This window comes from Sphaeramia orbicularis, chromosome 19 (assembly GCF_902148855.1).
Source record: "Sphaeramia orbicularis chromosome 19, fSphaOr1.1, whole genome shotgun sequence".
Taxonomy (NCBI): domain Eukaryota; kingdom Metazoa; phylum Chordata; class Actinopteri; order Kurtiformes; family Apogonidae; genus Sphaeramia; species Sphaeramia orbicularis.
This window is the reverse complement of record NC_043975.1, coordinates 34,173,200-34,178,880: the sequence shown is the minus strand read 5'-3', so window position 1 is coordinate 34,178,880 and position 5,681 is coordinate 34,173,200.

The window sequence follows — 5,681 nt, the reverse complement described above, 5'->3', positions numbered from 1 at the left end:
GCATGAAGCTCTGACACCCGCTGCTCAGCCTCCTGCACCAAAGTGGCAAAATGCACTGCACGGCCCTCCAGACTCACAACTATGAACCACAGGGAAGATAAAGACAGAGGCAAAGTCCGTTCATGCATTATTAAAGTTTTCATCACCATTGAGACTCTTAACTGTAGAGTCTAATATGTGAACCAGCAACAGCAAACGCATTTAACCCTAAAGGCCCAGTGCTACTTTTTGTGCACATCCTGAATTTACATGATTTATCACCATTTATTATAATATCATCCTCTGTATTTTGTATTTTTAAGTGAAAATCCAGTATCTTCCTATATTTCATTTACTGATCATGTAGATGTTCGCAAAATTCAAAGGCTATTATATTAGAAACAGAGGAAACTGAAGACAAAGTGACTTTTCCAGTAAAATATATCATTAACTGAACATAAACCAAGGGTCTCCATCCACTGTCATTGATCCAACTCCACGGGTTTTACAGGTGAATCAATGTTCAATGAGATTTTTTACGGTTCCACGGTTCCTGTTTTAGTTCTCATGCTGTGTTTTAACTATTGCTGTGGCTGTTCTGATGCATTAAGTATTACTGGGGTGAGAAATATCTGCATTTCTCTGAGAAAAAAACAAATATAAACAATAACCCATAAAGACCCAGTGCCACTTTTAGAGCAGTCCCCAAATGAATTTTACTCTAGATTTAACCTTTATTAAGTGATTAATCACCATTTATTATAATATTGTCTTCTGTATTTTGCTGTTTTTCAGTGAAACTCAGGTAATTTCCTATATTTAATTCATTGATCATGTAGCTGTTCATAAAAGGTCAGAGTAAAGTTGAGGGTTATTATATCAAAAACAGAGAAAACTGAAGAAAAAGTGACTTTTTCAGCAAAGATATCGTTAACTGAAGATAAACCAAGTGTTTCCATCCACTGTCATTGGTCAAACGCCATTGATTTTACTGGTGAATCAATGTATTAGAAGATGACGGTGTTTCCACATTCACTACGGAGCCTCTGAATGTCCATGTGGGTCATATCTGACGACCATGAAAAGATGACAAACTGCATTTTACACCAATCATTTCAATGTATTGATAGGATTCATGAATCAACAGGTATTAAACATTTGCATCAATACATGCTTTTAGTCGACAGTGGATGTTTGGGTCTTTATGGGTTCAAATTCAACACAAATTCTGCTATTTCAACTCTGCAACAAAATATTTGTTCAACACATATACATAGTAAAGTATTATGTTCTTCTTATTCTTTAATCATTATTTAAACAATAGACATTGCTCTTCTAATCCTCCAGAGAACCCGTTGCCTGCAATGCTGTGAATCGCTTTTGCAGGCCACTCTCTTTTATATCTTTGTTTGCCAAAATGCTGCAGCAGATTCCTCAATAAACTTAATTTAACTAAGCAATCCCTCTTTAGAGATGACATCACTTACAAAATGACATAGAAAATGGGGCAATGAAAGTGAGAGGGGTGAGTGAGGGAGGAGTGTTCTTCAAATGCGGTTATAAAGGAACACAAAATGGTGGGAACGTGCATAGGCATTATTTTAAACTGCCATTGTAAAACGATTTTCCTGCAAACCTTGTATTACACGCCTTTTTATATAATAGACTAAATAGAGTGTCATGGAACCCTCAGTGCAGTGTAAAAAGTGTAAGTACCAAAACATGTAAACACTAATGATGTTTACTTAAATAAAAACACTATATCGCTACGAGGTCGAAAATAAAATATACAAGTTGAAAATATGGCCTGGTGGTTAGTGGTGCCATAACAAATAGAATAGAACAGAATAGAACAGAATAGAATAGAACAGATCTTTATTATCACTGTCACAGGAACAATGAAAATCCATTCAGCTGTTCTCTTCTGTTTAGCAGCAAAAACTAGACAGTATAAAAATATCACACAAAATACTGAAAAATGTTGGCATGTGCAAACAGCTACAGGATAAAATAATAAATACAGTTATTAGGGCTGTACAATATATCGAAAAAATATCGTTATTGCAATAAAGGAGTGTGCAGTATTCATATTGCAAACACGTGCAATAATTTTATTTTTTTTTCATTAACTTCCTGTTTTACACATCATGGGGTGCCAGAGTGGTTTTCTCTATCACTCTAACATACTAGTTTTTCTGGCAAAAAAACCTGAAATAATGCTACTGCTGCTGGTTGAATGCAAGTTTACATGTTATTAATGTTGACAAGATGCAAATATTTTCAGAGCACAACTGAACAGTTACACAGGGTGTCCCCAAAAAATTGACATCATTTGAGATGTCCATATCGGAGTGACTACGTGGGTCAGGAAAAATGATACTTAATAGTATTTATTTTGGACATAAAATGTTTTATTCTACAAATTTCAAATGAAAAATTCTGGGGATGGTAATTTTATAATGTTCCAATGTTATTACAAATGTTCAATGTGTGTGCTGCTTGTGACGCGGCACACATCAAGTCGGCAGTGGAGTCCTTTTTTCCGACACAAACAGCCTTCCTCTTGAAACTTCTTATGCCACGTCCAAATCTGCTTTCCTGCTAGCGCTTGTTTGTGAAATTTTCTAACAAATTCATAATGCACATTCACATTTGACAGAGTTTGAGTGTATTTCAATACACAGAATGCCTTTTCTGTTGCAGTAAACGGCATGTCTATTTGTGAAAGTAGAACAGTAAAAAGGATTACACTTTTTGATCAAAAAGACCAAACAAATTTTTAACAAATTATTAGGTGGTGAAATGATGTCAAATTTTTTTTATTTACCAAGGTTCAAGGTGACTTTATTTGTATCTGTGGGTAGATTTGTTTTGCAGCAAGCTTTCGCTCACTGCCGGTCACTACGCGCATGCGCCCCACAAATCCTTTGGAAGATTACAGTGAAGATAATGCAAGCACATTCATCACATACATAAGACATTATAAACACAGTACACGTGGTCACGTGATGGAACTTTTTCAATGGATTGAAAACCAGGCAAGCAATGGAATAGTGTTTTGTTAAAGCTCTTATATGGCGGTACTCTGGCACTTTTGTTATTATGTTATGAAATACATCCATGCCATTTACACATTGTTATATGTGAATAAAATGACTAAATATTTGATTATGTTTGTGTCTGAAGGTCCGTGGTAGCTGCATCACAGGAGTCTTGGACAGAATTGTGTAACTGATTGTAGTAGTACAGAATTTTGTCTTAAATTATAAATAATTGAGTCAGCATACGAACAATTGGCTCATTTTAACATTAAGGAACATTTTTCTTAGTAGATGAAATTGGTATTTCTTTAGGTGAATGAGAAGTATCGCAATATTATGATTGTTGCAAAGCTGTACACCCCTACTGCAAGTTTTGTCATTATCATGAAGCCATAATACTTATTCTACTAAAGTACTACTAAAACTACTGAAATATACAAAAAGCTAACTCTATACAAATAAGGATATGTACAGGCAATATAGGATATATACGAGGTAAGACTGAGAAAAACAAGGCGCATGTGTGTGACTATTGCACTGAAGTAGGGTGAGTATTGTACAAATAGATGAAAGGTTCAAGTGCTGCAATCGGTAATGTAGACAGATCACTGTAAACAAAAGTACATAAGAGGTAATGTAAAGCTGTGAAGGTCACAAAGGACAGTAGCATACTGTACTTCGTCTTTGGTGGCTGGTCACTCTTGGAGTGTTTGGAACTGGTGTGTGTCTGTGTTTAGTCTGTGTGATCTGTGTTTGTTCATTGTAGATTCCACTGTTGAGCGTTAGATTCCACTGTTGACAGTAAGTTTAAAGCTCCGTGTCAAAATGTCCATCTGGGTGTTTAATTCTGCGGCTCTCTCAGTGGCTGTGAGCTTCTCTTTGAATCTGACCGTCTTCTCCGGGTGTCGGTTTTGTTGATATCCAAGGCCACTTGTGCCACTTAAAGACTTGTCACTTGTCGCTGTTAGCCACTTTTTAAGGTTAAGGCTCCTGCTTAAATTGGGATTATTACTGAGGATCCTGTCTCTAATTTGGACCCGGACCTTTGGATGTGTGCCAATAGATGCTGAATGTCCACTTTGATTTACGTTTCCAGCCCTTCTAGGCCTGGAAACGGGTCCAGATGCTGTCACCAGTGTGTACGTGTGTCTGATTTGTCCTTATTTCACATCAAGCCTGCGATCCTCCACAGCACATTAAAGCCTCAAAGGAATTTACAATGGTAATCTGAAGTTGCTTTAGAAAATGTGTTAAATTGTCTTTGTCTGCCCTTGTCTTTCTGGGAAACCACACACTGTGAAGTCAAGCGTGGCAATATCAATAAGCATCAGAATCAGTTCCTTTAAAAGCTGAAGGCAAAGTCTGCAACGTCTTTGATGTCAATTCTATTCAGATGGAGTTTGATTAGTACATGGGTATAAAATAGTGCTATTGTTCTGTGCTTTTCTTTCTCCGATTCAGTGTTTTGTACATACACACACACACATACACACACACGGATATACACACCACTCACACTCTCTTATGAGTTATTTGGGTTGGAGAGAAAAAACAATCAAAGAGCAAACTTCAGTAAACACCACTTTCCATTCAAGTGTTTTCAATTTAATGATACCTTTATAAGATGTCTGGCTCAGTTCTGTAAAAGCGTGTGTGAGTGCGCACACATGTACAAACACAAACAGCCCAGGAGCCTTACTGGCGAGTTCTAATCATTAACAGAAGAAGGGAACCGAGACTCAGCAGATCACAGACAGTGAAAAGTGCTTATGAAGATGACTAATATTACATCATAATTACCACCCCTTCATCACATTTAATATGTTTTCATTGCTAGCGAAAAACAGAAACTAATGCCTGTTTTGCCGGTGGTGTAGGGACAAATGCTTTACTGGTGCGCAAGACGACAGAATGAGAGTAATGAGGTTTATGTGTGTTGTTGCTTCGGGCAACACCTGAGGTCAGTACAGTGGCTGCTCATGTTGCATTGATGACAGATCTGGCTCCGTTGACAATATTAAAAGAGAGTGTCAGGGCATAATTTCTAAGAAACACTACAATGAACATTATAATCTCTGTGAGGAAGAAAATATTAAAACTCAACTACATCATAATGTAAAGGATTGAAGTTGTGATTGGCAAAAGTCAGCCGAGTCTCCCTTTTTCTAGTCAAAATATAATAAGCTTAAGGTTAGGGGAAGTCAGCCTGTTTCCTGCAGAAAGCCAAGCTATCATTTGCTATGGTGTGATTCACCTGTAAGCAAGCCAATGTTCTATAACATAAGTAATGAGCTGTTGAAATTTACAAGCAGAAATATGATTGTAAACAAGAGTCTGAGTACACGAGAGCTACGTAAGCAGCTCTTATTAGTACGGAGACATTGTGGCGACCCCCAGAGCAAATTTAATGATGTAAGGTTCAGTTTTATGTATTGATTTGTTTGTCCCATTGCATGGAAGACAACAAAAGGCTTAACAACGTATAGCAAATATGTCTCTGGTTTGGTGAATGACCCCATTGTGATTTCTTCAGTTACACACTACAGTAAATGCTTTTAACCCTTTATGTGTGAAAACCATTCAGTGACTAATTTTGGTAGTATCTGCACACATTACAAGACAGTTACAGTGAGGACAGTGAGGCAACAATATCAGGTCCAA